At 41.8% G+C, this 12,113-nt stretch overlaps 1 protein-coding gene across 14 annotated transcripts in view; it reads left to right on the forward strand.

The window, feature by feature from the left end:
- Window positions 1-12,113, forward strand: part of nfia (nuclear factor I/A) — a 300,532-nt gene that overhangs the window by 276,770 nt on the left and 11,649 nt on the right. The gene's annotated exons all lie outside the window — the stretch shown is intronic.

A 12,113-nucleotide genomic window follows, 5' to 3' on the forward strand; every position in this document is an offset into this window, starting at 1 on the left:
TGGAGCCTCCAGCTCCCTGATGACATTGAATTAGAAGAAGCGGTTAGAAAATGGATGGACGGGACTCTTATTAAAGCTACAGCATACCTAGAGGGCGGGGATCTTTTTCATGTTTGCCAGCCCAGCATTTTCTTTAAACACAAGAATTCAAAACTCACACTTGCGTCTCGGTGCAGTCCTGTGGCTTTCAAGTGCTAGGAGCGTTAGCACTTGCAACGTAACCATAGCAGAATCAGAACCTAAACTGTAGAGTGCCGAACCATTAGATAATAAAGGTCTAGCCCAATGAGTAATTAAATGCACAGCGTAAAGTACTTTGTTTGTTATTAGGATAAAAATGAGGTCCGGCTAAGCAAGAGTTTAGGAAAGAGACAGGACTGTAACAGTAAAACATTCTCCGGATGCTGCCTGGTAACGTGATGAAAGGCAGCAGTCAGGAAGGGGGCAGGGGAACAGAGCAGACTTAATGAAGGGGTGTGTGGCACCGAGCCTGGGGGTTAAAGCACAACTGCTGGGAGAGGGTTCCCTCAAAGAGAGAGGCTGCCAGCCAGCAGATGGGATTCAGTTTGCTTTAGACTAGCAAAGGAGAACTCCACACACCCTGCTTACTGATGAGGAGAGAGCCGTGCCACGGGGCAAGAGCAGGACTCACAGCGAGACGTGCCACTCTCGGCTCCTTTTGTTTAAAATTAACCTGTTTGTTAATGAAGCGATTGAAACTCAAATGAAAGTGACTGAACTTGCCAGGCTTTGACGTTCATGCACAAAATAGTACCGCATGAAACGTATCCTGCACATACAGTCTTTATTTTAGCCACCCATCCCAAGTTTGCTGTCTGTGATTGAGGTGCAGCGACCACTGAGAAATTCAAGTACATTTTCACAGTGTTCAAAATAAATTACTTGTACAGAACAGAAAAGAAAAGAAACACCAGGAATAGAGCCTTTCTTGGTGCTATAAATTAAGGAAAAGAAAGAAGGAGTCTTATTCCACCTTACAAAGTATTTTATTAGATCTGTGTTTTCATGCTTAATTATCAGCTGGGTACAGCATATTCAGGCTGTCATTTCACCTTCTGCCAGGAGTGGGCACTGCTGAGACTGTTTTTTTTTCTTAATTGTGTAATTCTTTTTTTATTTGGTTCTGTTTACTTCCAGGTTTTTGAGATTATCAAACATGTGGCCATCTTTACTACCTTGAAACTTCCTTCTAGAATATTCTCACACAACCCAAATTAAGCCTCTGCAAATAATGTAAACTCTGTAATGCCAAAAATGTCTCTACAGGAGACTGTATAAAAGAATATTCTCTACATGTTTTCAGATAAATTCATCTTCATGTGTTTGTATTTTAATCTGTGAGCATGTTTGTGAGGGTATTTTCACGGTGCACAGGAAATCGAAGACTGTCCCTGGTGTCTGGATTGTGTCTCAGCCCGCAGGTCTTTCGAAAGAAAAATTCCCCCCTTTCACTTTAAGTCTAGTGCTGTAGAAATTGACCCAGCACCACTAACATCCCTCTGAGACCAGTAAAGCCAGACTATATTCGCAATGGTTAAACGGAGTTTTATAAGCAGGCTCTGTGCAGGGCTGGTTTGCATTACATGAGGCGAATTCCTTTGAGATGACACACATCTGCAGGCACTTTATGAAACCCTGAGTCAGCACTTTTCATCATGATGAGATTACTTGTTCCATTGACAGGGAGCTAAAGGAACAGCGAAGATCCTGTCTTGCAGTGTGTGTGCGTGTGGGTGTGGGTGGCTTTTCTCTCTTCTTTAATGCAAGTTTCACCTTGGAGGTTTTCAGAGAGGACAATAAGGCTGTTAAGGATAAAGAAGCCATCTTTAGAGCCCTTTGTCGAGTCTTCCTTTCTTTACTGAAAAAGCTGATACTGTACAGTATGTCTGTATTCACAGCTGGGCTGCCTATAACACATGTCATTTATTTGCCTCTGTAGTGAGAAACCAGGAACTCATGATCTGTTTCTAGATAAAATTTATCTAATTTTTTGTGCATATATATTTTATATCTATACATATGGCATACTCTCCAGATTTGGGGACTAAAGTCCCCAGATTATAGTGGTGTGCAAACATAATTCAAACCTTTGCCAGTTTTCACAATTTGTTGCTTTAAAACTTGCAGTTATGGCACTTTGAAGCATTAATTAACATTTGTTATATACACATCCTACTGGATGCAAAAGAAAGAAAGAAACAGATAATTAGTATGAAAGAAAAATGGAAAACGCATGATAATTGCATAATTATTTAATCTCTTTGCTGTGGCAAACAGAAATTAATTCAATTGTACAAAATTACCTTAACAAGCCACACAATTAGTTGAGTGGGCTGTATCTCTGTGCAACAATAGTGGTTCACAGGATCTCAGAATAAACATGCCTGTTTCTGTAAGGTCCCTTATCCAAGCCTTGAGGTTCAAGCAGAGGTTCAACCATGAAAAACCCACAAAAACAATTTAGGGATAATGTTGTAGAAAGGCACTGATCAGAATTCTATAAAACCATTTTAAAGATATCTTGATATCTCTTGGAATAGCGTGAAGTTGAGGCATGGAGGAAACTGGTTAGAGATGACACCATGAGGCCAACGGTGACTTTGAAAGATCTACAGAGTTCAATACTTGAGATAAGAGAATATGTTCTTGGGTGAAGAATATCCCAGTCATTCTACAAAGATGTATAGTATAGTACATGTACAGTATGTGACTGAAAAGAAACATCTCAAATCGTATGTATGTAGGGTTTGCAACCAAAGCACCTACATGATTCAACAAACATCTTTTTTGACATTTTGGCAAAATGTAAAAAATGGTAAATTTATTATCTAAATGCATTGTTTCCTGTGATGAACACCCAACATAGTGCATCACTTCATCAACACCATCCCAAGCACAATTGTATGCCACAGTTGTGTCATAGTTCTGCTTCTCATTGGCAGAGACTGGGAAGCTTGTCAAGACTAGAGAAAAGCAAAGGAAAGTCTTAAAATAAAATATATTTTAGACCTAAAACTGAGACAAAAAATCAACTTATAGCAGGATGATGACCCAAACTTTGGCACAAGGCACAAAGCTACACTGGAGTGGTTTAAGAAAAACAAAGTGAGTGGCCCAGCAAAGATCCTGACTTGAATCCTGGTGAAAATGTGTGGAAAGACTTGACAATTACTGGTCCAGGTGAGAGATGTTGAGCAAAAAAGATGCAAAGGGGAAACAAACTTTTTTTTTACCAATGTGCAAAGTGGGTAGAGACCCAAAAAGACTCTTGGCTGTTATTGCTGCCACAATTTGAGCGTTCAGGTATAAAATATAAAGTTTAAAAAGCTGTGTATGTGTGCATACATTATTTGTAATTTCATAAAATGGGACACCATAGAAAGGGTGTGAATACTTTTGCAAAGCAATGTATTTTAAAAATAGCAGTTCTTTGTAATAATCTCACTTGAATGTTAATGGAAATACTGTACATAGCAATGAGTTATCAACTCTTAATAACACCATTAAGTATAACAGGTTAGTTAGCTACACTATACTGTTGTACAGCTGCAGACTTTAAAAGGCACTTTTCTTTAATGTGCCTTTGTTGAGAGTCTGATTTCCTTTGACTAAAAATGCCCATATTAGTTTTTTGAGTGTTGGGAACCATTCTCAGACAGATCTTCTTAAACCCACACTGGCACAGTCTCCATCTGTTGCATAGGAAGGTGTATTGCCCTACGTGTTTAGCAAACACTTTCCCTTTTATTTTTCTCAGAAATGGTGCATGTTTATATTTGAAACAAAACCTAAATTTAGGTATAATTTTCCAAAACTGATCCAGGAGGTACGGTTTCCTTGCCAGGGGGCCTGTTTTCTGTGGCTGCACATTCCAGCACCTCACTGCCTTGTCTTGAACAGGTCCTCTTGGTCAGTGTCTGATTTCTTACCGTGTTAGATTTACTACAGACATTTGTCACCTGAACTCTGAAGGCCGCCATTCCAAACAGCAAGGTTGTAATATTGCATAAACTTCCACAGTACTTAAAAGACTTCAATAAACCTCTCAGCCAGGAACGTGAGCATGTACTCCATACATCTGTTGACACTGAAATCAGCCGAATGTTAAAATCAATGTGATCAACTCCATTAATTCAGGATGCTGGTCTTTACTTGCTTGAATAGTATTGCAGGTTGTTTGAACTTCTTTTTTTTCACAAATCAGTTGACACATTTAAAAAGACAAAGTACAGTATGTGGCCAGGGACAGGGTCATAACATCAAAAATGGCACAAAACAAAGAAGACTCTTTTGTTGACTCAATCTGAGTTTTTTTGGTGATCTCTTGTAGCTAAATGAAACAATAATCTCAGTTAGGTGTTTCCAAAGGGTTCCTGAGAATGAGATTGAATAGTGAGGCTGTCAGACATTCTCTATTGCTCTCTGTTCTCATTCCTTAACCTCTCGGTGTTCACTTGTGGTGCTTCATTGTAGGTCATGAAGCACAGTTGACTTGGTTGACTTTGTCAATGTCAACTTTGTCAATGTCTTGAGGACTTTTAACAGTTTCTGTCTGTATGTGACTTTGCTTTGATATTAGGAACTATTCCTGATGCTCTACTTTGTCCTCCTTCCTGGGCAGTAGTGTCCTTTTTACAGTAAAGCCTTGAGTTTCTGTGACTGGAATTAAACCCAATATTTTAAACAAGGTCTTGCTTGTGCATTGTATATGTTTAACATTACGTACTTTGAGTAATGTTTTAGGGAACTTGGCACTTAATTTAAAGAAATGCTGTATGTCTTTCGTGATGGACAGTCAGGCTTTTTACAGCATTATGCAGTGATTGCTCACCCCCTTCACTGTGAATTTACACTGCTTCATTATGGGAAATGCCTTTGTGCTACTACAGTGTAGCAGGCTACTACAGTAGGTCCAGGAAACGGCCTATCACCTCTGTAACATCATTTTTAATAATAAAATGATTGTATTATATTATAGGTTTCATAGGATGTGCTCCTGAAATCTTGTTTGTCCTTTCCTCTTTGTTGGTGATGGTAATGTTGTATTGTTGTACTGGGCACAAAACAAATTTCTCCTAGGGGATTATAATAAAGTTTGAATTATGACCTTAAAAATGCATCTAGGGTCCTACCAAAAGTCGCAACACAAAAGAATGCCTGAGAGATCGGACTTTCCCGAGAAAACAAATCAACTTTATTATACCAAAAAAAAAACTCAGTGAGGCAGAGGTGCACATTAATATTCCATTTGGGAGGGGAAAGACAAAGAAAAGAAAAAAAACCCTGACAAACAACTGACTAAAAAAACAACTACATAGGCTAGAACTGGGGAAAAAAAAGGTGGTTGTGTCTAACAATGAGGTCAGACCAAAAAAAAAGTCTTCTGCATCCTACCTGTATCTACACTAACTAACCAACCAAAAGCCAAAAAGAAAAGCACACAACATGTCTTCCCCCATCCCTAAAACACATCACTCAACTAACTTCATTCACCATCTCCCATTTCTCAGTGTCCTCCCTTTTGCAGTCTCATTTTCCCCTTTTAAATGCTTCTGCCTCATTTGCTTAATTTATTAATTGGCAGCACCCAGAGAAAAAGGAGAAGACAATTGGGGAAAGAAAATAACTCTCCAACTGAGGACCGTAACACGATCATATTACTGTCCCGACATGACCTTATTGGTATCTAATTTTCTTTGGTGATGTTTTTTTTGTTAAAAAAGCCTAGATAGCAAAATGTGTTTATGCTTGCAAACCTGAAATAATATGCATGCGGGGATTTTGTTGTTGTTGTTCCTAGCACTTTTCTGCATTGAATTTTATCCTAAGAGTTTCATAACTCAGACCCTTGAAACAAGGCACAGTGCCTAGGGCCTATGAAATTTTTAGGGCCTACGAAGGAGGCAAACTAACAAAAAACGAGCTGAAACAACATGCTTGAGATCGACTCTCTAGGTGCTCCAAATTCTTAATCATACACTATCTAGTGGCTGTTCTAGAAACTAGAAGTGATTGTCGCAGGACTCCATCCATCTCGTGGTTTAGCATTAGAATAGTGTAGCGGCCCGCACCGGTCGTTTTAGCAACTGCACCTCCCCTTAGCTACAGTATGCGCCCACAAGGCAGGCTGGCGGCAGCGGCCATGGGGCTGGGCTTGAGGTCAGTGTGTCGACCGGAGATTGACCTGGCAGTGTAAATAGCATAAAAAGTTTAAGAGCCCTTGTAAATAGTTGTCAGTGTTTGCTGCTTTGTCCTTGTAACCCACTGAAACCCACTGTAAACTGAAGTAACCCTCCTCAGTCCTTACTCTGTGTGTGTGTCAAAGACAGGCGGAGGTGGCTGGCACATAATAGTTTAAACAATAGTTTAAAGTGCATCATGTCAATCGATGTAATTCAGCTGGTGTTTACCCCTCTTTTTACACATTTCGGCGTGAAAGTGCCTAGGGCCAGAATCCGGCCCTGGTAGGAATGCAAACAATGAGCAGTGCAGTTCCAGTTACACTGTCCCACAGTTCCTCAAACAGTCACTCAGTGACTCTTCTTGATGTTATGACACAGGCTTGGACAAACATGCGCAAGTGCTTCCCGTCTCGTGAAGGCACTGATGCATAGGGACAACCAATCTGCAGCCTTCTATTCTTGCGTAGTATTGATCAGTGAGCCCATCCTCTATCCATCCTATTATTCACATCCTGACAAGACTTTTACGTTGACCATTTTTAAATTGCATTAGTGCTATCGACTGGAGAGCAATGCAGGCAGTGTACGTGGGATGCCCCCCCCTCCCCCCAGATCTCTTGCAGCTGCTGGAGAAACTTTCCTTTCCGCACCACCCTGCGACAAAAGCCACACAGCCAGCAGTTTGTGGAGCTTTAGAAGCTTTTAAACACTCATTTGGATTTCAACAGAAAGGAGGACAGTCCATGGGCATTTTGCCGTTAGCAGCGGCAGCTGATGATGGTACAACACCATTTTTTAGCCAGATCCTCACTGGCTACTCTTTAATGCTCCACTATGCCAAAGTCCTAATCTTCTCATAGGAAGGAAACATTCAGTTGTTACTGTTTCCATGATGTTGCATGAGCCAGAATAACACCTGTGTTGCTCTGCTATCATTTTAAGTGTATACCGAACTATTTACAGCCAGGGCTGGTCATGCTGTGTGAGAATTTACTTTGGTCTCTTGCACTGGCTTTCTGTAATGATCAGAATTTCCACCCGTTCTGAAGAGATGCTGCTCAGATTCACCATGTTTGCTTGCTTTATAGTACACTGACAATTTTCTCCTGTAGCATCTGGCAGAAGAAGGTGTCCTGCTGGTTGGCACAGTGGTGCAGTGACTAGCATTGCTGCCTTGCAGTGCAGGGGCCCTGGGTTCAATTCCAGACCTGGGGTGCTCTCTGCATGGTGTTTATATGTTCTCTCCATGTTCATGTGGGTATTCTCTGATCAAATCAGATCAAAGACTTAGTGGTTGGTTAATTGGCTTTTGGAAAAATTTGCTCTTGTGTGAGTGTGTGCGTTTTTGTCTTTGTATGTCCTGTGGAGTTCTGGCGTCCCATCAAGGGTGTATCCTCTTATGCTCCTGTTGCATGCCAGGATAGGCTTTGGCACCCCTGCAACCCTGTACTGGATAAAGCGGTTACAAAATGAAAGGATGTTATCCCATGATTGTATTTTTAATGCATTTCTGAAATGCACAGAATAAATAAAGTGGTGTTAGCTCCTTATTCTACATTTGTTAAGCCTGACAGTCTGAAGCACCGTTTTAATGTAGATCAACACAACAAGTTCCGAGTGAGCAAGTGATACACTACACTACACAAATATTCCTGCTTTCTTCTTCATTCCTGACAGACTAATGGATATTCTGCAAACCATTAGCAATTTGGGTTTAGTCTGCCCAATGCACTTCCAGACAAGCAGATCTGCCTCACACAGGCAGCAACCTGCCTGGCCTAACTGCTGATGAGAGAAGTCCATTCTCTGCAAGGCTGCTCTTTCAGACAGGACTGACACAGGCCCAGTTAGGTTTTGAAATTCACTGCAGATTCAGTTACAGCACATTTGCATGTCAGTGTCATAAAGGAACCATCAGTGGCATTTCACCTCCATGGATCAACAAGGTTTTGTTAGATGTTTGAGTGTTAGTGGACAGATGTAGACCATGAGGTCTGGAATCTGCTGTAAAGGTAAAGACACAGCCCTCCTGAAGAAAACAGAAACTGAAGCATATGTTGCCCTCTATTTATTTACTTTTGAGCTTCCATACGAACCCTTGATAAGGACCAAGACATACACATACTGAAATTGTAATGTGGTGTAAGTCTACTTCCCTCTCATTTTCAGGGAACTTCGAGCTCTGTGTGCTCCACAGAGCTAGAGGTCGAGAGGCGGTTGTCAGAGTCCTGAAGCAGATGAGATGTTTCATCTGTAATGAAGCTAAAAGTGCTGATGCTGCGTTCAGCTGCTTGAAACACTAAAAGAGCAGGCTGCATGGAGTCTGGTTTCGATTGGGCAAGCGGGGAGTGTAATCACAAAACCGCAGGAAGGGAGCATTTGTTTCTTTCTGCCGTCTCCACAGCGAGATTCAGAAGGAGACGTGATTGTGGTTTTTACATCTCGGTTTTGCAGCTGTGAGGGATGTCATCAGCTGGCTGAAAAAGCACGAGGCTAGGAAGTCCAGATGGATGAAGTGTGGTCTTTCTAATGCGTTTGTGATTAAGAACATAAGACTGATTACAAACAAGAAGAAGCCAATGGTCCATCTAGCCCGTTTACTAATTAGTAGATCTCACCCCGCTATTTCTTCAAAGTAGCCAGGGTAGCTACAACAACATAGGTAGCTTGTTCCAGACTCTCACACCCCTTTGGATAAAGAAGAGTCTGTTGTCATGTTTTAAATGCACTTTTGTGTAGTTTTCACTTCTGTCCTCTGACTTATTTCACTGTTGACCCTAAAGAAGTCCACTGTATTGAGTTTGTCAGTGCAATTAAGATTTGTGAATGTTTGTGTCAGATTCCTACGTAGTCTTCTGGGCTCAAGAATGAAGTGGCTCAGTTCTTTCAGCTGGTCGGTGCAGGAATGAAATATTCTTTTGCTTTCAAGACAACAACAAAAAACCATTACCATTATAGTTGCTTGACATTTAGAAGTAAACAGTCTCTCATGTGATCACTTTGACTATAGACACATCATTCTTTTTCAGGGGTGCTTGTTTACTTCTCAGCTAGTGAAACACTGTTGTTCTCTTTGCCAGATGGCTATCCAAGATACACAAAGCTGTGATGTAGCACGTTCAAACAGTAGGCCAGACTATCATGACAAAATTTCTATTAAGGAAAAGCACTAGCTGATTAACATTAGTATGCAAAGCATACAGTATATATGATTTATTTACATTTGGACACAATTATCTCTTTTGGTTGTATACCACAGGTATACTTGGAAAGCTACCAGGAGTGTGTCTGTGTCCCAATTCTGCTGAGTACAGTTAACTGTTAGCTGCTCTATAGAGAAGTAATGGAGTGAAAGGAATGGAGTTGAAATTTAAAGTAGAAAGTTTGTATTCTGGAGCTTAAATCAACATGTTGAGTTGAACGGTCGACTGACGTTTTTTTTAACACAGTCACTTTTTATGACCTTAAAAGAAACATTATATATTAACATGTATGAGTGTGTCCACTTCTAAGCTGACAGGTTCAGGGAGGGAAGGGGTTAAATCTTGCTTGGCTCTGAATTCATGCTCCTTTCTGAGTTTGTAGCCTCCTCAGCAGCACTGTAGCCACACACAGGGTTTGTTCATAGTGTACAAGTGCAGATAGCTGGAGAGGGGGTGATGCATATCTCAGTGTCTTTGCAGCATGAAAGGTCTGGCACAGCCAGGAGCACCCCTGGGGTGCTGTAATATTACCCCACTGTCGACATGGCGCAGGGGAGGCACACAGCAGCTCCTTCTGTCTGCAGATCCCTGTTAAAAGTCGGCTCAGGACAAGGGGGAGGGGAGAAAAGTTTGAAAGCCCAAGCGTCAGACAAAGACACCGGGAAACTGCAGTGCGCAGCACAGAAATCCGGAGTCAGCAACTTCTATTGATTAAAAACTAACCTTAGAGTTACTCGCAGAGCTTGTGGCAAGTGATAGAATTTAAACAAGTCGTGAGCTGGGCTGCGGCTGGCTAGGAATCTCAGGCTTTTTGTTATGAGCCTGTTAGTATCCTGTCTTTCCTTTTTTATTTCCTCCAGTTTCTCCTCCTATCTCCCCTGCCCTGTTCTCCCTCCTTGCTCCTATTGCTGCCTCCTTTTTATTATTCGGTGAAGCACCCTAATATCTCACGCAGTGTTAATGGGCTGCAAAGAGCTGGGTGGGAAAGAGTGTGGTGGTAATGGGGGGTGAGCTACCTAAGTGTTTTCCCATGCGATATGTAAAGGAAGTGAAATGCTATAATTGAGCCATTGTCTAAATTTCACTAGTTGCCGGCAAAGTTGGATAAATTAGACCGGTGACTAGAATGAAGAGGAGGGTGATGGAAAAGTAGCTCAGGGGGGTAAGTGAGAGAGAGAGCTGGGTGAGGAGCGTGGGGTCATAAATTAGGCGGAATCAATACTGCTGTGTGTTTGCAGCAGGGCCTGGGTGACGTCAGGGAAGGAGGCAGGCTCATGGGTGGAGTGGAGGCAGAGCTGGGCCTTGCTAATGATAGTCACGTCGAGGGCTGTCTGGTTGTCCCTAGCAACCAGACATGATGTAACACTAGGATGAACTTGAACTTGGAGGGAGGGAATAGGAAGGGGTGGGGAGGAGGGGATGCTAGGAATGTGAACAATAGACCAGAGCAATCAATAAAGCCTATTTCACCGAAAGGATTATAGAAGTGCTTCGGGCTAACCTTGCCTTCAAGGCACTTTGTTGAATAGTGCAAAGAGTGAGGAAGCCTTTTTTTTAAAGACTGCAGGAGCGTTGCAGAGCAGGCTTTGGCAGCAGGCTGCACAGTGAAGGAATGTGTCCTCTGCAAAAGAGCACCTCCTGCTGCCTGGTGGGAGCAACAGCACTGAGGCCTAGCTGGGGCTGGCGCAGATGGCTGCTCCCTGGAAACTGGGTGTCAGAAATAGATTTCTGTAGAAAGGCAGCACAGTCTGCCTGCTTGTCAACAGGGAGCCTAAATAAATGACCTGTGTGCACACAAGCTAGTTCAGACAAACTTTGAAAAACATTTCACAAAGTAAATAAACATGAGCTCATGGAGGTCTCTGTGTATTCACAATACTAGGTCTTGTCAATGTGATCCGTTTGAGACTAACGTTTAAAGGGAATCACCAGTGTGCCTGCATAAAGCTTTTTGAAATTGTGAAGCTTCTGATTTTCCAAAGTTCATTGTTTTGTAATGTGAGAAACTTTTTTCCTTATGGAAAAGATCTGCATGTACTGTAACTCAACAGTATGTCCCCAGCCACGTTAAAAAAACAGTGCTAAAACCCAGCTCCTTCAGACCTACCATGTATACAGTAGGGTTGACGTTCCCCACCCTCCTATCTCCTACACACCTGTTCTGACCGTCTTCATTTGAGCACTGCTTCTGTGTGTTCCTTCAGGAACCTGCCCAGCCTGTGCAGTGGATTGCGAATTTGATACATTAAAAATGATTTTAATGTCTCTGGCGTCATTTTAACAAAAATGGTTCAGTTAACTTTTGATATATTCTCAAACGGTTTATATCGTAATGAAATTGTAATAGACTGGTGCAGTAAACCTGGCGACAGTCAAACACGATGCCCAACACTTTGAAAATCAATTCCGTAAGCAGATATGTTGCTTGAGAAAGAGAATTTCCACTGATGACTGCAAAAGTTAATCCCAATATAAAAATCAGATTTGCCACTGAACACCTCTCACATGCAGTAATTACATCAAAAAGTTGTTTTTTTTCCCCCAGATGGCTGACTGATGGTTCTTGGGTGTTTTAAGTTCCACACAAACTAGTAGCATCTCTTAACTGGCTGGAATGGAACAGCGGGAGGGTATAAGGGCGAGAACACCAAACTTCCTGGTGTACAGGGTGTGATGCTCAGTTCCTATGTTTTTCTCTTTTCTGTGC

The sequence above is a fragment of the Lepisosteus oculatus genome, chromosome 9 (assembly GCF_040954835.1).
Source record: "Lepisosteus oculatus isolate fLepOcu1 chromosome 9, fLepOcu1.hap2, whole genome shotgun sequence".
Lineage (NCBI taxonomy): Eukaryota > Metazoa > Chordata > Actinopteri > Semionotiformes > Lepisosteidae > Lepisosteus > Lepisosteus oculatus.